Raw genomic sequence first — 21911 nt, forward strand, 5'->3', positions numbered from 1 at the left:
TTTATTATTAAGATTAGTTACTGTGGAAAAAGTTTTAAAATATTCTCTGATAAAAGTTTCACATTCAATATGGAAAAGGATAAAGTTCAAATTTACAAGGACAACAACCATTCCCCCATAGAAAGTCAAAGGACATGAATAGGAAGATTTCAAAGGCTGAAATTCAAACAATTGACAACCATATGGAAACATGCTCTAGAGAAGTGATTCCTAAAGTGGGTGCCACCACCCCCTGGTGGGTGCTGCAGCAATCCAGGGGAGTGGTGATGGCCACAGGTGAATTTTTTTAAAAAGGTAGAAACATTAATACATATATATTTCCTATTAATTGCTATTAAATTTTTTTAAATTAATTTCTGGGGGTGCTAAGTAATATTTTTTTCTGGAAAGGGGGCAGTAGGCCAAAAAAGTTTGAGAACCACTGCTCTATATCATTAATAATAGGAGAATTGTAGATTAAAGTGGTTCTTAGTTCCTGCTTCACATCTATCAGATGCAAAGATGACAAAAAATGTGGGAAGGGCTATAAGAAAATAGGCACACTAATGTATTGTTGCTGGAGGTATTATTCCAACACTTCTGGAAAGCACTTTTCAGCTATACTGAAAAGTCTTCTATCTATACCCTTTATGCAACAATACCAATATTAGGCTTATGTCTGAGAGGAATCAAAGAAGAAAAATGAAATATCCACATATGCAAAAATATTTAAGCATTTTTTCTGGTTTGGTAAAGAACTAGAAACTGAGGAAAGATCTGTCTACCAGGGAATGGCTGAAAAAATTTTGGTATATGGATATAATGGCATACTCTATTGCTATAAGAAATGAGGAAGGGAATAGTTTCAGAAAATTTTGATGAGACTTTTATGAACTGATTCAGTATGAAGAGGAAAGAAGCAGGAGAACAATTAATACAATGGCAAGAGTTATGTAGATGAAAAACTTTGAAAGACTTATGAACTCTGACCAAGGCAATGGTTAATCATGATCTGGCAATAATGATGATGAAGAATGCTTCCTACCTTCTGACAAAGATGTAATGGACTCAGGATGCAAATGAGGCATATATTTTTTGGACATAGTCACACGCACTATGGGAATTCATTTTGCTTGATTATGCACATTTGTTGCAATAGTTTTGGCTCACCCTACTTATGCCCCTCAGCACAGCAGAATGGAGAAGAGGCTAGGAATAGGTCTTCTAAAAAAAGAAGCGAAATTAAGAAAAGAAAAAAGAGGATCATTGTACTGAAGAAAATTGAAAGAAAACTAGAAAAAATTATAGACTAACAGGACAGCTCTGAAAATTACATGTTAAGTTTATCATGTACTTTAAAGGAAAAACAAATTCAAAAGAATAGAAATTTGCACTCATATTATTATCTTTTGTTCTATTGTGTACATAGAGATGTCATTTGCTGTCTTTTAAGGTCAGAATTTTTTTTAAATCCCAACGACATAGAACTAGGTTCAAACCCTTCCTCAGAAAATTACTAGCAGTTTGATCTTGGTTAAGTTACTTAATTTTTCTACTCCATCATTTCTTCATTTAGGATGAGAGGGTTAGACTCAAGGATATATAAGGTCTCTTCCATTTTTAAATATTCAATCTTATGGTTGACATTCTTTGAAGAATAATAAATGATGCATGAATATTTTTAAAATGTAAACATAATTTAATGGTAATTAATAAAAAGACGTTTCTCTATTTCCTATTTTTATACCTATTGTATAATGCACAAGAAATATGTACTTTTATCCATGTTCTTCATGTGCCATCATCTAAATCTTTTTTATTTAAATATTTTCCCATAGTTACATGATTCATGTTTTCCCTCCTTTTTCCCCTCTCCCATCCCAGAATCAACAGGCAATTCCACTGTGTTTACATGTATTAACCCATAATACCTATTTCCATAAAAACCATTTTTGTAATGATCTTTTAAAAACCAAAACCCCACATCCAATACTCACATAAACATGTGGAAAATCAAATGTTTTCCTTTTGTGTTTCTATTCCAGCCATCATCTAAATCTTTATCTTATTTCAGTGCTCTTTAGGTAATCATCAAAGTAGTACAAATTCATTGGCACAGATCACTTTTTCCTGAAGAAATTTTGTTCAGAGAATTGGAGATTTTGACTCAAAGTGAGTCTAACAGAGTTAGTTAGGATTGTTTAAGACATTGAGTGGATTAAACAGTGATTCTGGAAGTTGGGAAGAAAAGTTCAAATGTGTTTTCAGAAATTTAATAGCTATATGACTTTCTGCCTCATTTTCCTCAACTGTAAACTGGCGATGATCATAAAAGCATCTACCCCTCAGGGTTGTTGAGACTTATAGTATCAAATAAGAGGAACAAATAATGTAATATTTGAATAGCACAGTGCCTGTCAGACTATAGGCACTTAGTAAATGCTTGTTTCTTCCCTTCCTAAAGTCAACAAACACTCCTGAAAGGAAAGATCAACAGTGCATTGTGGTTGAAGTCCCCCTTACCAGTCCATATTTGATTAAGTCTTTCACCAGTCCTGCATATTCTTAGTGATGTCTTCTATAATAATTTTCACAAGTACATCATCATGGGTAACATTTTATAACCTATGTATACCCACTGTGCATCCTTCTACTGTCCTTAAGCCAGGTATGCACGCTGTCAGTATCATAGGATCATAGATTTGGAGCTGAAAGGACCTGTAGAGAGCATTAAATCCAACCTCTTTATTTTACAAATGATAAAAGTGGGACTGAGAGGTTAAGCTTGCTTATTTAGGTTCATGCAGCTATTAAGCAAATATCTCTGGCACAATTTGAATTCATCTTTTTGATGATAAGCCCAGTATTCTGAACTAGTATCTGGATAGTGCAGAGATGTGGTAAGACAGGAGAAAATTTCTGAAGCCTGATAAGTGGAAAAAGAAGGAAACAAATGAGAAGGATGTGAAGTGGTTGGCAGGTAGTTAGATAGTTTTCTGCTTGAAATCCTCTCAAAAACAACTGAAAACATTTTCAAACTGAATGCAAACTGTATTAGGTCTCTGACTGCTCAGAGACTGCTAAGAATACTAATAGTCTGATGTAGTATATAAGGAAGGCTAAAGTTGTAGTTAGGAAGACTTGATTCAAATCCTACCTCAGACACTTACCAGCTGCTGTGTGATCCTAAGCAAATTATTTAAACTCTCTGAGCCTTGATTGCCTTATCTTTAAAATGGTGATAATGGTAGTACCTATCTTATAGGAGTTTGTGGGGGTCAAATGAGATCATACATGTAAAGTACTTTATAAAGCTTTATTAAAGCCAGTAAATGTCACATAAATGTCAATTATTATTACCACCATCCTGGAAGACAAATGAGAAAGTGTACTATAAAGTCTCATTATGGAGCCTCCAGCAAATGAAGCCCTAGAGTGGTGAACAGATGTGGCAAACAGGCAAACAGTTTCCCATGAGGGTTAGACACATTAACTGCTGAGAATGGCAGAAGACTAAGGATTTTGCTTTCATCAAATAGAGAGGAAAGGGGACTTTTTAAATGACCTACAATAAATGATTTTACTTTCCTGACAATTATAAGCAATACTTATTAAGAGAGGAAGCTAATTGTTTTCCCTCACAGAAGAGAAAGAAAAAGGGCTAGAGATTAACAGGAAGAATAAAGCATTTGTGGAAAAAATGTAAGAAGGGCTTCAGAGAAGAAAAAAAAGCAAAAAACAAAAAGAATCTAAGAAAGGAGCAGGGAACCCTAATCCATGCTTAGAGACAAGAATGTGGGAAAAGGAATCAGAAAACAAAGCTATGGAGATGGAATACTGAACATATAATAAATATGAATATGTGTTGCCATGTGATAGACAAGTTAAAGAAGCAATATGGTGTGGAGGTTAGAAGGCTGGTCTTAAAATCAGGAAGACTAAGGTCTAAGTCAATGCTCTGAAACATGTTGTCTACATGACCTTAAACAACTCTCCTAACCTCTCAGTGGTCTATGCAACTGCTGAAGTATAGAAAAGGTGCTGACATGCATTCATATAAAGAGTTTTATTACCTGGAAATTTGTTCTATAAATGAAATTATAGATCCAGGACCTAACCCTCAAATAGGCATGACAATCTCGTAGACTGGAACTGATAATAAAGTGGCACTTCATATTCCAAGGAATGACAATATTGATGCACAGTTGTTACAAACAGAGAGATCAGAAGGTGAAAATATTAGTGATAGCTGGTGACATACTCCTGAGTATTATTAGGCAACCATATGCTGACCTGAAATTAATATTAAAGTCTGCTTTCTCCCTAAAATGAGTAAGGGGGATATGTAAAGGAACTCCCAAGAACAAGCCAATCTATTGAGTCCAGTTGATTCTAATGAGTACAAATGGCATTGTACAAAAAGAAGGAAGGATTCATTGGTAAGGATTAGTCCTGAGTAAGAAATTGAATACCAAGGAGTCACACTGGTGGTGTTTTCATCATCACTGCTTGTTGCAAGTAAGTGATTCAAAAAAGAAGGGAGGATTTAGGAAATAAGGAGTTGCTTGAAAAAAGGAGAAGTCTGAGAATATTATTTGAATTCCTGAATCACACAAAAATATAAGAATGATGAGCTTTTGGCCAGGATAGGAGAGAACCTAATTAAGTGAAATAATAAATTTTCTGGGAGTTTTAGGAATTTGATGAATAGGAATTTAAAAAGAAAGTGGATGGAAAAGGAAAAGATAGCCTACATATGATATATATATACATATATATATATACCTAGCTTATTATATCTGCCTGTCACATAGTTGGCACTTACTAAACAAATGTTTAACAAATGGTTTGTTTCAGATATTATAAAAGATAGAGAAAATTAAAATAAAATATTTGTAATTTATAAGAGACAATTTTCAAGAAGAAAGCCAGCAATCAAATTCATTGAAAGTAAGTCAATAACTATATACAAATGCACTGAGTATTGTCATATACAAGGTTAACAAGAAATTCAAACACACATAAACAAATTCTACCACATTTATTAGGGTTAGAATTCATACCTGAAATAGGACAAGGACTGTTTTATTTTTTTATTTTTAATCTTCACCACAGTAGCCTGGCACCAACTCTACTGAAGGCACCTGACAGATTCTAGATGTTTGGTAAATGCTTGTTGGCTAGATGCAATTTTATGTATCTGAAATATCTGCTACTAAAGACTTAGAGGCTGGTGAGATCAATGTAGTTAGGGAGTTCTGAGCTGTAGTAGGTCTAAAATCAATCTTGACACTTTATACAAGTGTCCACACTATGCCCAGCTTCAATGTGATGAGTGCCCAATCAGAGGCAGGAGGAACTAGGCTGCCCTAGGAGAGCTGGATTAAACCAGGTCAGAACGAGAGAAGGTTAAAGTGTCTGGGCCAATCAGCAGAGGGATTGGGCCCATAAGTAGCCACTAGAACTTCAAGTCTGGGTGAGATCAGAAAATCCAGTCTAAACAAACAAAAGAACAATAACAAGAACACGAATAATGATATTTGTTGATGGACTATTTGAGTAAATGCCTAGCAAAGGTGGTATTTTTCTAAAAGAGGAAAAATTTATGTGTTGTATATGTACTTGTCTTCCGTTTTAGAAGATAAGTTCCTTCAAAGTATATACTGTTTCATTCTTTGCTTTTTTATGTTCAGCATTTGGCATAGTATCCAAAATATAGAAGGTGCTTAATAAATGCTCATTAGTTTGACTGATATGAAGGATTGATATTCAAGTTAAGAGTCTCAGACATATTATTTAACGGTGACAAATCATTTTTCATTTCTGGGACTCAGTTACCTTTTCTGTAAAAGGGGGAGTGAGGAGATTATTTAATCACAAGGTCCTTTTCAACTCCGAGTCCTATGATACTATAGCTACTTAAAAGGACACAAAAAAGAGAGAAAATAGGAGTAGAAAAGTATCTTTTTTTTTAAGATATAGTCATGTGAGCAAATTCAGGCAATGGAAGATGGAAAGCTTGATGGAGAGGATTTGCGTGAGAAACTATGGGGAAAGAAACAGCAATGATACTGTGTTTTGGACTCTTATAGGTTACCCAGAAAGAAGGCAGAAATACATGAGAAAGTTGCGGGGGAAAAAACAATAAAATCACAAAACAGTACCAAATCATAATATAGTAATAGATACAGGTATAGTTTTGACTGGGTCTGACTGATCATCTGTGGGAATATTCCTGTTGCCTTTTCCCTGAAGTAAATAGGAAAGAACACACTTGGCCATACTACGCACCCTTCTATATGTAGTGTTGATTGAGGATTTCAACTATATAGTTATCCATTGGTGACAAAAAGCAGAGAATATTTTAACTTTAGAAAATGTAGAGAAGTTGGACACTGAGGACTAACACAAAATAGTAAAGAATAGTAAATATTTAGCAAATAATTTTTTACTAAAATGTAAAGAACAATATCAGAATAATTATTCTTTTTGTTTAGGAATATAAACAACAAACTGGCAAAAATCAGCATCATTTCCACATAGAACTAAAATTTCTAGGAGAAAATGCTAGAACAAATTCCTGAATTGTTTTCTTCATTTCTGAAGAGGACCAATGACACCAGAAGGGCAATATCTTGACTTGCACATGAAATGGATTTAAGGGAGGCAGAATTACACAAAGTCATCAGCCAAACTCTCTCTTCCAGAATCATCTAAGACCAGTGGCAAGACAAAAGTCAGGATGACTGGGGATGACCTAGGATACAATGGGTAACTTTGGCATCTTTGATGTCTGATATCCACCTTACATTCTCCTGGGGTAAGTTTTCAAATGTTGGGGTAGACATCTCCCTAACTTACTGATGTGTTTGAGGTCTGTTCTAAATGGGGGTTGATTACCCTCCGCTTAGTTTACCCTCTCTGTGAGATAGTTTTACTATGGTGTGGTCATGGGCATGCTACAGTTTGGTATGTATGAAGTGTTCAGGGAGGACTTGCATCTCTGGTCTAGAGGCTTGCAGAGTCCTTTTCAGGGCTTATCTTCTCCCTTTGTTGCCCACCTTCATCCAAGTCTCACTTGTAGCTCCAAAACTCCCCAATACAACAGTAGTAGAAAAATATGAATAGTTCCCAAAAGGAAAAAGCCCAACCTATCAATACATATATATTTTTTTTCTAAACCCTTACCTTCCGTCTTGGAGTCAATACTGTGTATTGGCTCCAAGGCAGAAGAGTGGTAAGGGTAGGCAATGGGGGTCAAGTGACTAGCCCAGGGTCACACAGCTGGGAAGTGTCTGAGGCCAGATTTGAACCTAGGACCTCCCGCCTCTAGGCCTGGCTCTCAATCCACTGAGCTACCCAGCTGCCCCTAATACATATATTTTTAAAACCCAAATCAAAATGAGATGCAAATTAAAACATCTCTCAGATTTTAACTCACATCAAATTGGCAAAGCCACTTTTATTCTCAAACCTGCAATTTCCTTGATACACAGAGCTCCCTACAGAAGAAAACTTTCTCTATCAAAGTAAATCTGAAATACCTCCTTTACTCTCAGGAAGCTCAGAATCTAACAAGAGAGATAGTATGCAAAGAACTATATGCAAATAAGTTATATACAGGATAAATGAAGGATAATCAACAGAAGAAAAGTATTAGAATTAGTGAGGGTCAGCAAAGGCTTCTGGAGGAAATCAGAGATCTTATATCTAGAGCAGGGGTCGGCAACCTTTTGGGCCGTGAGAGCCACAAATGCCACATTTTTTAAAATGTAATTTCATGAGAGTCATACAGTGCTCACAGTGCGCGCTCCTGTAATAGCGCCTAAAAAAAAATTGACTTTATGGCTCCTGCAGAAAGAGCCACACGTTGCCGACCCCTGATCAAGAGAATTAATGAGACAGAGATGATGAGGGAGAGATTTCCAGGCATTTAAAATATTCCATGTCTGTAGATGGATTATCTCATGCAAGAAACACTAAAGAGACTAGTATCATTGGGTAACAGAGAATGTAGGGAAAAATAAAGCATATAAAGATGAGGAAAGTAGGGAATACTTATGAAAGGCTTTTAATAATCAAAAGAGGGTTACGTATTTGATCTTGGAGGTGGCAGGGAGCCACTGGAGCCTGTTTTTTGTTTTGTTTTCAAGAGTGAATGGCAAGAACACCTTCCTGTTATGCTTTAGGAAAATAAATCCGATAGCTGAGAAGACTTAATGAACTATAGTGAGGAATCATTTAAGGCAAGAGGATCTACCAGCAGGCTGTTGTGATAGATAGCCCAGATGATGAGGATCCACCCTTGCAGTATCAGAAATGAGAAGTATATATGAGAAATGTTATAAAAGTAGACTTTAAAAGACTCACAATAGACTTGATGGAAGGGGAGAGAGTAATTAATGTTGACCCCAAGAAGGCTGGCTTGAATGACTGGGAGAATTGTGGTGCCCTCTATAGTAACTGGAAAATTTGGAAGAGGGGAGAATATGGCAGGTGCAAGGGGAAGACAATGACCTCAGTTTTGGACATGCTTTTATTAAGCTATCTTGTACATCTAGTTGGAGATGTACAACAGGCACTTGGAGATGTGAGACTCAGGGTCAAGTGAGGGCTCATTTAGTATATCCAGGAATCATCAGCATGGAGATGGTAGTTGAATCCACAAAAGCACCGAGATCACCAAGAGAAATAATATTAAGGAAGAAGAGGTAAGGGGATATGATAGAGCCCTGGGGGATACTCACAGTTAGCAGATATGACCAAGATGAACATCACACAGAGTAAACCAAAAAGGAATAATCAGAGAGAGTAAGAAGAAAACAAAAGAGAATAGCTAAGAAGAGAGGATGAGTAACTATATTAAAGCCTGCAAAAACATTAAGAATGAGGATTCAGAAAGATTTAGAAGTTAGGAGATCATATCTCTAAGAAATATGATTTACTGATACATGTGTTGCCTTCTAGTTTGACAAAGTTGACATGGTGATCCATGCAGGAACACTAAGGATGCTTAGATTAGTTTTGTGTTAATATGGTGATCCCCTGGGAATAAGGGACCACCATGTTACCTAAGAAGAGGTTAACTGTACTAGGCAGCTAGGTGGCACAGTGGATAGAGTGTCAGGTCTGTGCTCAAATAGACTATATTCCTAAATGCCTTTTAAATCTGTTCTGCCTTGTTAACCATGGCTCAAGTGTATAGCATATATGATTTGAATGTAAGCTTATCTTTTGTAGGCTCATTGAAAGTACTCATGGTACAAGTCTAGTAGGAATGGGGAAACTAGTCAAGAAATCCAGAATACTAAGAACTATTCCTACAAACCTTCAGACTAAGCTCTAATCTAGTACTCTTCCTAGGTCTTTGTTGGAGTAGTTCCCAAATTTTGAGCTGGAAATCTGAGGAAAAATCACAGTCTGTCATTTTTTTTGTGTTCCAGGTAAGCATAAGAAAAAAGAGAGGTCTGTTGACACTAGAGATTGTTATCAATCCAGGAAAGCATCATGTGGAGACTTTCTACATGGAAGATGTTACCTATGAATGTGCAATAGAGCAAAAGTTCCCAGGTCCAGCAAGGATGAGCCTTACTGCAATACAGAGAAGTAGAACCAGTAATGAGTTTTATTTTGTTTTGTTTTATTTTACACTTGTAATATAATAGGGCCAAAAACCACTGCAGACTCAGGAAAGTAGCTGTTCTTAGGTGTAGCAGCTGAAGAGGAGTGGTCAAGGGTTTGAATCTGTGTGCTATGGAAGGAACAGGAACATAAATGAATGGCAGCTTTGTTTTTGATCTTGGAGAAGGATTTTAGAACCAGCTCCAAACCCAAAACTGAATAATTAGAGTTAAAGAGGAGCCTACAGCACTCTTCCTTTAAAACTAATCCTTTCAGCTAACTGACTATGGCAGACGTCAGAAGATATCTACCAATGTAGGGTACGCCATAGTTAAGTTGCTCAGATCTGAAATGGGATCAGGATTTTGCAAAGCTCATACCAAGAAGTCAACAATAAAACTTAACCCTCTACCAGACAACTTTCGGCATACTTTAAGTTTTCAGATCTCTAGCCTGAGCAATCTTCACTCAATACCTAGAGAAAGTAGCAGTAGTATAAAGGGAATACAAAAAAGGACCAAGCAAAGCCTACATATTTCCTCCAGAACTGCATAGACACTAATCTTAACCTAATGCTCCAACTCAACAAGGAAGCCTGGAAGGATGAGGAACACAACCTAGAAGTAGCCTATGACTCAAAAACATCTACAATCAAAAGAAAAAAAAGGCTGGCACATAAATTTAACTATAATTTCTAGAAGAAATGAAGAATTTTCAAGTTAAACATTTTATAAATAAAATATGAACAGTAGAAGAAAGAATTGAGAAAGAAACAAGAACCTGGAAAAACCTTTGAGGAATATTAACAGCTTAGTTAGAAGCACCAGAGGCACAAAATAACAGACTTCTTGAAATTTAGAATGACTGAATATAACTTAAAGGCTCTGTAATAGAACAAATTGTGGTATATGCTGGTAATGGAATACTATTGTGCTCCAAGGAATAATAAACTGGAGGAATTCCATGTGAACTGGAAAGACCTCCAGGAATTGATGCAAAGCAAAAGGAACAGAGCCAGAAGAACATTGTACATAGAGACCAATACACTGTGGTAAAATAGAATGTAATGGACTTCTGTACTAGCAGCAATGCAATGACCCAGGACAATTATGAGGGACTTATGGAAAAGAAAGCTACTCACATTCAGAGGAAGAACTACAGGAGTGGAAACAGAAAAACAGAAGAAAAACAACTGTTTGAACACATAGGTTGAGGCAGACATGATTGGGGATGTAGACTTGAAACTACCACACCAATGCAACTATCAACAATTTGGAAATAGGTCTTGATCAATGACACATATTAAAACCAGTGTAAATACACATAAGCCATGGGGGGGGAGCTCGGGGGGTGAAGGGGAAAGTAAGAGCATGAATTATGTAACCATGTTAACTTTTCTAAAAAATAAATATTAATAAATGTTTAAAAAAGAGAAAGTCACATGTTAAAAACCATTAAAAAGGTCAATTTTTCTGGACCAAAGAACATATGAAGGGTAGTAATGAATAATAATATTGGAGACACCAAAATAAAAGTTAGATGATTACTAAAAAAAAGAAAAAGAAAAAAATAAAACATTATATAAAAACTGAAAAAAAGAAAAGAAAAAACAAATTATCATGGATCAAACCCAAAAGACCTGTAAAACTACTCAAGGAAAGATAATTTAAGAATCACTGGGTACCTGAAATTAAAAAAGAAGATCCTGGACATTATATTTCAAGAAATAATGAAAAGAAACTGCCCAGATCTCTTAGAATCAGTGAGCAAAATAAAAACAAAAAGAATACATGTCACCTTATGAAAGAAACCACCAAATAAAAACCTACAAGTACATCATAGTCAAAATTCAGAACTTCTAGGTCAAAGAAAAAAACATACTTAAAGTATAGAAAATGAATTTAAATATCAAAGAACCACAATCCATATTATAAAAGGCTTAGCAGCTGCTGATGTAAAGAAATATAGAGCTTACAATACTATATTTCAAAGAAGCAAAAGATATAGGCCAACAATAAAGAATAACCTAGTCAATAAAACTGAATATAATCCTACCAAGAAGAGAGGTTGGTGGTAAATGAACCTTTAATAAAAAGAGGCTTTTTATCATTATACTTAATGAAAACTTAGAGCTGAGTAGAAACTTCAAATAAGAACAAAATTGTCAAAAGAAACATAAAAAGACAGATATAAATGAGCAAAATAAGGTGAAATGTTTATATTCTTAGAAGGAAAATAATACACATTACCCCACAGAATCAATGCTAATACCATCTGGAATTTATAGATGGAATTAATAAATAAGACAGTAGGGCAGCTACATGGCCCAATGAATAGAGTGCCAGCCTGGAGTTAGAAAGACTAATATTCATAAGTTCAAATCCGGTCTTAGGCACTTATTAGCTGGACAAAGTTACTTAATCTTGTTTGACTCAGTTTCCTCATCTGTCAAATGAACTGGAGAAGGAAATGGCAAATCATTTTAGTATCTTTGCCACAAAAACTTCAAATAGGGTCATAAGAGTTGGGTACTACTAAAATGATTAACAACAACATATTTATGAAGAATTTATTTATAAACAAAATTAACTTTAAGCTCAGAGAGTATATAGAAAAGAGCAGTTTATTAATATTTAATTAAATTTTTTTTCTTGAAGAATTGTGTCTAAAACCAAAACAAACAGGCTGTGGCAGTAAACTTGGCAAGAGGGATAATGTGCACCTTATCACATTCCCATTCCAAAGTTTCCATAACTCTGATTCTCCTTGGACACCTCTACATTTTTTTTAGTTTTTTTTTAAACCCTTAACTTTTGTGTATTGACTTATAGGTGGAAGAGTGGTAAGGGTAGGCAATGGGGGTCAAATGACTTGCCCAGGGTCACACAGCTGGGAAGTGTCTGAGGCCAGATTTGAACCTAGGACCTCCTGTCTCTAGGCCTGGCTCTCAATCCACTGAGCTGCCCAGCTGCCCCTACACCTCTACATTTTGAAAACTTTTTGTTTGTTTTTGTTGTTATTACAAATAGTTTGGAGTTTATGAGAAGTTTAAATGGCATCAACAAACTAAAATGTTTCTAAATTTTTGTAAATCAATGTTATGTACTGGCAATTGTGGGCAATAGTTCAGTCTATGACAATGGTCTGGTTACAATACAATTTATTAGTTAAGTTTACTAGAATATTTTGAATTCTATTTTTTTACCATACATATTTGTCATCTGAAAGTCTATGAATGATAGAAAACTTCTATCTATAATTCTAGGCACTAATGTTAGAATTCTGTAAAGGGAAGAACAGACTTCACTATTTCTTTAAATAATTTACATCAATCACTTAGTCTAAGCTCATTAAGGATAACGTTTCAGTAGTCTTAAGTAACAATGACTTGATCCTGAAATCTCTCCCCATTTCCACAAATAATTCTGCATGTCTGACCCAAGTGTTCAAAGATTTTTTTAAACAACATATTGTTCTTTAAGTTTACATTGTTAATGTGCATATGGGCTTTGTTTATACTTTATGATCTTAATCATTTTATAGTTTTTATCCAGAGGAAAGTCACTATCAATTAGATTCAATAGATACTGGTTGTGTGTATGTTGTACCTGTTACCAATCTTTGCTATTGCTCATATGTTTTCAAATCAATTATGATATATTTTATAATCTTATATTATTATTATTATAATTTCCTCATCTTCTATTTGATATAATTCAGGCAGCAATGACCCCTAAGAACTTTTGATTTTTAAATGAAATTTAATGTTATTTTTTCATTCAAAGCTTTTATTTACTTTCCCTTCCACTATCTCCCTAACTTCCAAAGGATAAAAGAAAAGTGAACTGAGTAACTGCTTTTTTCATACTGAATTCAAGTATCAGGATGTAAATCATGTTTAGGACACCTATATCAGCAAGCATGATAGTTGGTGAAGACATTTACTTCATCTTATTCTTATATTATTTTGATTTCTTCTAATAGATCTCTGCATTTTGAAAGCTTACAGAATATGAGTCCTTGGTATGGCTGGCATCTGTTAAAAATACTGTCCTAAAGGTTTACGGGCCATTGCAGGTGACTGTGGTAGTGCTCAGGGTCCAACATAGTCTCTTTGCTAAAGTATCATGTGCATTTTGACATCTGTATTTGCAGACTGTAGGGATTTTTCACCTGTTAGTTTATGGAAGATGCTGCTCCTGTGCTGCTTTTGCTGATAACCATATATTTCATTATATTTGCATTGCCTAATACTTCTTGGTAAATCTGTTTCTCAGATATTCTATTTTTTGTCTATGTGTCTTTTCCTGCTTCTTTCATTGGATTGTTTTCAAATTTTCCTAAATTCCCCCGAGTACCTGGCAAGAGACAGTGCCTCCCAAAGGACTGGATCTGTTTTTTTCTGATTAACTCACATTTCCAAAAAACCAAGGCTTCACCCTACTCATCATGAAAGATGAGTCAGATAGAATTTAATATGTGCCAGGTAGTGTGCTAAGTATTTTAAAATTATTATTTAGTTTAATTTAAGCAACCCCGGAAGGTAGGTACTATTATTATCCCTATTTTACAGATGAGGAAACTGAGGCAAATGGAGGTTAAGCAACTTGCTAGGTCACACAATTAAGAATTGTCTGAGGCCAGATTTAAACTCAGATCTTCCTCACTCCAGGTCTAGTATTCTATCCATTGTGCCACCTTACTTTCCCTGAGGAAAATGGAAAGGAAAAAAAATTGAAATGGCCCATTTGTGATTTGCCAATAAAAAGCTACTAGTCTATAATTTAATTCTCTACAAATGATCAGTCTGACCAAAGTTTCTCCCTGTTCTTTTGAGCTCTGTTCTCTGCAATTGAGCACTTATCCGGTTAGTCCTTCTGTTGATCTGCACCTGCTGGGGGTTGCTTGATTGACTCTTAAACTAGGTGCTTGGATTTTAATTCTACAATCAGACATCATTACATTGTTTGTAAACAATGACAGACTCTGATAAATATGCATTCCAGTTAATTGCTGACTTCCCTGTGAGCTCCCTTCTTCACATTCTCATTTCCATCATCATGTCACATCTTATACCTGATTGTGCTTTTCTACAAGAGGGAAACAGGAAACAAGCTCCACTCACATTAAGATGCAAGCAGGGAGCCCTGTGCCCAGATGGGCCCTCAGGAATCGGAGCCAGCCCTGAAGTTCAAATACCCCTGCAAAGGAACATGTTTCAGGTATCTTCAGCTTTATAATGTAGATGTGTTTGCACATGACTTTGGTATTCAAGAACTGAATTCTCATTGAAATTATAACCCCCCTTTTGCCCCCTACAGATCAGGTAAAATAGATAAACTGAGCCCCAAAGAGGTTTTAAACAATTTGGGTTAATTCAAACAGCAGAAATAAACAATGGAGTTTATGCATTTTTAGTATGTGGACTCTTTGCCTACAAAATAGTGTTGCCTTCATCAGAGAGTTTGGAAAAGAAGATTTGCTCTGTGTTTTTAAACTTATACTTGTTCCCCAAACGAAATCTAGTTGTATCATGTAAGGTAGACCAGTTTCTTGTGCTAGGTTGACCTCTCCTTGTCTCTCTCAGGGCATCTTCCCGGCACTAGATATTTTCTCCTCTTCTACCTATCTTGAACCCTTTGTGAACTGATTCAACTCCAAATTGTCCTTTTCTCTTGAAAAACAAGCTCCTCTTCTTCTTGTTGATGACACCTAGCCTAATGTCAGTCTTAGATCACTCCCACAATTCACTACCTTTACTCATATGTGTGTGCCACTGCACAAAAAGGGAGAAAATCATGCCATCATTGTGCCTGGGTCCAGTTCAGATTTATGTTACACGGCATCAACTGGGCCCTCCCTACTGATGCTAGGAAATGCTTCTGTGCCTCCTTTATCAATTTACTATCCCACTCTTCACAATAGCTCTTCCAAACCTTTTCATCCTTCCTCACATCTCTCATGGTTCACCCTCCTCCAACTTTTTCAACTGAGAAACTTGCCTCATATTTAACAGAAAAAAAAATTGAGAGGATTTGCTATGGGTTCCTTCTTTTCCCCTCTGCCTAATTTCCTATTGCTTAAATTGTCCTCTGCCACTATTTCCTTCCCCCTATTTCACATGAATCTATATATGAATAACACAAGTTTATATATATATACATATATATATATATAAATAACACAACTCATCTATATATAACCTATATATAAATTACACAAGAATATATATATAAATAACACAAGTGCATTCATAATAAATACGCACATATTTAAATATAAAAACATATATGCACATGTGCATATTCACTTATATGTATAGATCTACATGATTTCATATATGTACATGTGAATAATAAAACATGTACCTTCATATAATATTCATGTTTATATAAAATGTAGACAAATATTTATAATCATAAAAATTAATAACATTTATTTATACAATATATAACAGCAAATAAGACAACTATAATTTCTAGCCTTAAAGAGTTGTCTGCGGACCGAGAGATAAAATAATTTGCCCAGATTCACACAGTAAGTTTGTGTCAGAGGGAGAAATTGAATTAAGAATGTAAGAACCTTGAAACCAAGGAATATTTCTATTTTTTCCCTTTTATCCTCAGTACCCAGCACAGTGTAGATGCCACAAAGCAGATGTCTAATAAATGCTTGTCTGATTTATTCATAAAGCTGAATTTCTAGCTATTTTGTCACATTTCTTCTCAATCAGTGATGTATTTGCATGTAATAAATGTATGTCAGTTATATGTACATATAGAAGTGTAAATTTGAATATATAAATATATATTTAAATGTTCTGTGCACACACATATATATGTATAATTGAGAGGCAGCATGACCTACTCATAGTTGACTTAATAATCATAAAAGACCTGGGTCCGAATCCCATGTCTAAAACATAGAAGTTAAGTGATCTAAGTCACCTCTCCATGTCCCAAGCAACATTCTAAGAATATAACTTGCAAAAGAGAATCAATCTGCATCCCTTCTGTGGTACATATTGCCTGAGTAACCTTGGGAAAGTCACAGCCTTTATAGATCCCAGTTTGCTAATCTGTAAAATGAGCAAATTGAATGAGGTGGCCTTTAAAGTCTCTTCCAGACCTAAATATATCATCTTATGATCCTGTGAAATCATAGACGGACTAAACACCCTCCCCCCTGCCACACACACACCCCAGTCCCAGCCACACAACAAGTTATTTACTGTCTTTCCAAGAAAAGTTTCCATTTCACCCGAGAATGGCAGCTTACATACTGTACTACATTCAATTTAAAGTATAATTCAGACATTTTGCCCCGGACTAGATGGACTATGTATTTGGAAACCCCTTGTTTTTGTTTTACCCTTCTGCAACAGGGGAAATCTATAACTATTGCCTCTGAATTAAAAAAAAGAAGTCTCTTTGGTGTACTATATGTCTGAATGTTGACTAAAAGCCAAATGTAACTGTTCTGTCTGAAGTGCATTTCTTTTCTTTTCAAATACTTATCTTAACAGACAGTGAAAGGTCTTTTTTATTGGCACCTAGAAATAGAATGGTGCTATATAGTCTCAAAGATAATATTGCCAAAATGAATTTAAATTCCAAATCTACCCATAACTGTAAATTTATCAGTCAAGAAGACATTTTGGTAAATGGGCTCACTGAGTTATGTATCAAGGGAAATGAAGAGTCAACCTGAGACCATGGGAATTTAACTAAGTGTTCTGAATGAAAAATAGATATAAGGTAGTTGGCAGTCAACTTTCATTGTAATGTCTCTCAAATAAGTCAAGGCTGGAAGAGTCTCCCTGGCTCTGTGTGTGTGTGTGTGTGTGTGTGTGAATTTGGAAGGAAGGAAGAAGGAAAAGATCTAACGAGGAGACATGGTGTGCACTGTAAGATTTAAAATTAATATCAATAACCAATAATTCCAAGTATTATTTTATAAAGTTTATTCATAATCACTTGAAGTAGAAGGATTTTTTTAAATAGGAGTTCAAAGCCTAATATTGTAACTAAAGTATAACCAGGTGTGTAAATTCTCCTGCCTGGCTCTCAGCCTGCTTCAGCAGTCACGTTCAGGGAAAGAGAGAGGGGCGGGGTCACATCAAATCTTTATTCTCCATACATTCACCCAGTGTTCACACACAGAGTAAGCATGCAAATAGGATGCTGGGTAAAAGAGTCCTCGGGACCAAATTCTATCCACACACCACAACGGATCAGGTAGGGGCAGTGATGATTGCTCAAGTCCTTTATACTTTATTAAAGGAAATATATAAGCCCTCTTTTGAGCTTAAATGCCAGTGTTATGACACTAATGATAACAATAACTGGCATTAATATGGTGTTTAAGGTTTGCCAACTTCTTTACATATACTATTTCATTTGATCATCAGAACCACCTTGGAAAATATATCCTGCAAGTCTTCTTATTTCCCCTTTACAGGTGATGAAACAGGTAGAGTGAGGTTAAATAATTTACCATTGGTCACAAAGAAAGGAAAGAAATAAGCCTATATTAAGTACCTACTATATGCCAGGCATTGTGCTAATTGTTCAACTCTTAGATATTAGTGCTATCATCATCATCCTTATTTTACAGTTGAGAAAACTGAAGCAGACAGAGGCTAAGTAACTTGCCCAGGGCTGTACATCTAATAAATCTCACAGGTGAAATCTGAACCTAGTACTTCATGGCTCTTTTCACTATTCCATATCCCCACCTTGTAATGGATTATCCTTTGTTTTTAAATCTCTTTGTGTTTAGAGTACAAATAAGGATCTATTTTGCTTGCCTAGGGTAGACCAGGAAGATATAAAGAACAAAAAAAAATATAGAGCTTTTCTTTATGTAGAAATTGAAAGAAAAGAAACTGACCTCATTCATGCTTTTGAACCTATTACCTTTAACCCTTATGTTTCTCACATTTAGAACTGTAAGTCACAGCACTTGTAACATTGACTACAGCATGTGAGATCTGATGAAAGTTCATTTCAGTCTTCATCAAAACTCACATTTCTGACCTCTGTACTGACATTTTAGCAGATTCTATTTCGCTGGACTTTAAAGGTAAGAAACAAGAATAGTACTTTGACTCCAAAAATGCTGTGACAACCTGGCCAGAGGTAGTTATATATGACACAGAGCAGTCTCTAACTTACAAACACCTGGCTTATGAATCTTTTTTACCTATGAGCATCTGACCCAGCTGGTGACTCACCTCCTCATCTGTACCCATCCATTCTTTCATTACCCATCCCACTACAGATTCCCTCCTCTTCCTTCCTTATCCTGTGGCAAGGTTGCCTAATATGTCATTTGTGAAGTGCCATAGTTTGTTGGATCTGTTTCTGCTCTTCTATAATATTTAAGAATTTAGGTTTCCTGTACTATGATGGGGGACCATGATTGTTATATTCAAATATCTGGTGCACTGTTTTGGAGAAGGCCAAATGACCTTATTTTGTGTAGCTAGAGAGGAAATTAGTTCCTGTTGGTAGAAATTTTTAGGCAGATCTGGGATCACTTTAAGGAAAGCTTTCTTAATATTTTGAGCTATGCCAAAGACAAGTAGGTTCTAGCTAGTTAGTTCCCTGTCATTAGAAGTATTCAAGCAGAAGATGGAGGACTACTTTGTGGGGATATTTAAAGTATAATGAGGTACCTCATAGCTCTAAGATTCTAAGAATCCATGAGTTCTCCAGAACATCTTCAGGATTTAATATATGTTAAATCATAATGGAGCCATTTCTTTCAACGATTTCTCTTGTATTGAATTTGAAGGTAAAGGAAATGTATTCTTTCAAATCACTGGGGCACTCACTATAGAATATCTCATCAAAAACAGAATCATGGAAAGAGAGAAAAGAAAGTATGTGTCTGACCATATCATTCCCCCTAACAAAATAACTTCAGCATCTCCCTTTTACCTATAGATTAAAATAAAAACTTTTAAGCCTAGAATACAAGATTCTCCACAAAATATCAGTGTATGTTTCCAGTGATATTGTAGTTGAGCACTTTGTGATCTGCTAACTCTTCCCTGATCAACCATACCTAGATCCTAATACCTGGTAATTTCTGTCTGGGAATTATATTTACTCCTTGAAGCTTGCCCTACCCCAACACTTAAGCTGAAAATGATTACTTTCTCACACCTCAAAATTTCCTAGAATTTTTAGAAGCATTCTTTTATCCTTACCATGTTCTACCTGGTGTATTCATTTGTGAATTAGTAAGATATTTGATAATTCCCTGTACCTAGTAGACATTAATAAATGTTTTTTGAATTGGACTGAATTGACTCGAAGAAGGGTGTTCCTAGTGTTCTCCCTGATACACATGGCATAAAGTTAAGTTTAAGAAAAATGTAACATTTAGTCTGGTTTCATTAACAAACACAGTCTCACTTCTGAAATATTTCTGTGTGTTTAAGGAAGGATGAGAGAATTGTATTTTCACTCCCAAAAAGGAATCTTTCTAAAATTATATCACTAGTTAAGAAAGAAAGACTCTCAGTGGAGCTTTCTTAGCATCTCAGGAGTCTGAGCTAAGCTGATGAAGCAATGAGACACTGATTCCAAATTGCCCCTGAGAAAAAGTGACGCAGTCATTTTTCAAATACAAAGGCTCCTCAAACTTACTTTGAAAATTTGCTTAGAGTCTATATAAATCAAACTGAAAGACTTAATTATGAAATCCTAGAACTAGCGATGAAGATAATAAAGTGGCTGTGTTTTTGTTTCAATAGGTGTGTTAATATTTTAACAGTTCCTAACTGCCCATGTTCCATTTCAACAATCAATGATTAAAGTTGAAATTTTAATGGTTTTTTTAAGTTTAGATTCTGGCCTTTTCATGCTTTGACATTTCACCATCTCTCTCATTTTTCTTGTTTTGAAGACTTTCATGATGATTATACTTTTCCACTTATCCATCAGCTCCTTTGCCTGCCAGAGTCCTAACAATAAGCACTGAGTCTGATTCTCCTGATCTCACTTGACAGCATACATTGCATTCTCTAAAATCTCCATCAGCCAAACATGTTCTCTTCAAGTGTTTGTAAACATTTCAGGTTCAGATGCACATTGAAAAGGAAAATTGCTTATTGGACCACCTTAGTTGTAGGATGATAGAAAAAACTGGAAAGGACCTTTGGAGACAATTCTCTTGTCTTATAGATAAGGAAATTGAGATCCATAGAGATGAAAAGAATTGACCCTAATCACAAGTATCCAAATTGGGGCCAGCTCCTCTGACTCCAAATCAAGAACTCTTTTCACAGCACAGTGATGCATCTTTCCCTTCTTTCCCTTAGGAAAATTTTTTTGGTTTTTTCTTTGGAAATCATGACTCCAGGAATATTTATAATGAGGGGGACACTCATAATAAGATCCAATGTTTCTATAGCTCTTTAGGGTTTACAAAATGGTATTGCTTAGCTTATGTCATTCTCGTGTACCTTTGAGGTGCCAAAAATTAGAAGTTTTTCTGTGCTGCTGTATTGGACACTGGTGGCGGTACTGCAGATAGGGTGCCAGGCCTAAAGTCAGGAAGAGCTAAGTTCAAGTCTGGCCTCGAACATCAAACCACTTAATCATATTTCCTTTTGTTCCTCATCTGTAAAATGAGCTGGAGAAGGAAATGACAAATTATTCCACATAGTTGGTAACCATGAAAACCACAAAATGGAGAGAGTAGGACATGATTGGAAAATGACTCAACAAGAAATTCAGATGTAAAACATAAAAGGGACTATTTGTTACTTAAACTAAGTGTAGTGATAGACAATCAAATCTTATGTTATAGTCTATGTTTTTAAAAGTTTCCTCTCCACTAACTTAAAGAAGCTTTTGACGATAGTTAAATTAGTCTCTTTTTTTTAAACTAAGCTTACTCCCACTAAGGTACATTACAATCCAAAGCATCTGCCACAGCTTTGTTTTTTTTCACCAAGGAACTTTTCATATAAAGGGGATTTGATTAAGAAAATGTGAAAGCAGATAAAAATCTTCATTGTAGTACATAAACTTTTGAAATTGTAATTTAGATACAGGCTGCAACCCAGCTGAATTCTCTCAATATTTTCCTTCAAAAAATTTTAAAATCATGGCTCAGATTAAATTTTGGAATAATAGAGGCAACAAAAGGTCAGAGCAGGACATTTTTTCAGCCTAATAAAATTTAGTTGGGACATAGAAGAAGTCTATAATACTACAATGGGTCAGGGACACAAGTAGTAAGCCTTGGAGGCAGTTGTTACAGCAGCAAAACCAGCAGCTTCAGGAACTTTCAAC

The 21911-nt window shown here is 35.5% G+C and overlaps 1 protein-coding gene across 1 annotated transcript in view; it reads right to left on the reverse strand.

Moving 5' to 3' along the window:
• Window positions 1-21911, reverse strand: part of KCTD16 (potassium channel tetramerization domain containing 16) — a 324481-nt gene that overhangs the window by 16692 nt on the left and 285878 nt on the right. The window lies entirely within an intron of this gene.

The sequence above is a fragment of the Gracilinanus agilis genome, chromosome 2, assembly GCF_016433145.1.
Source record: "Gracilinanus agilis isolate LMUSP501 chromosome 2, AgileGrace, whole genome shotgun sequence".
NCBI lineage: Eukaryota > Metazoa > Chordata > Mammalia > Didelphimorphia > Didelphidae > Gracilinanus > Gracilinanus agilis.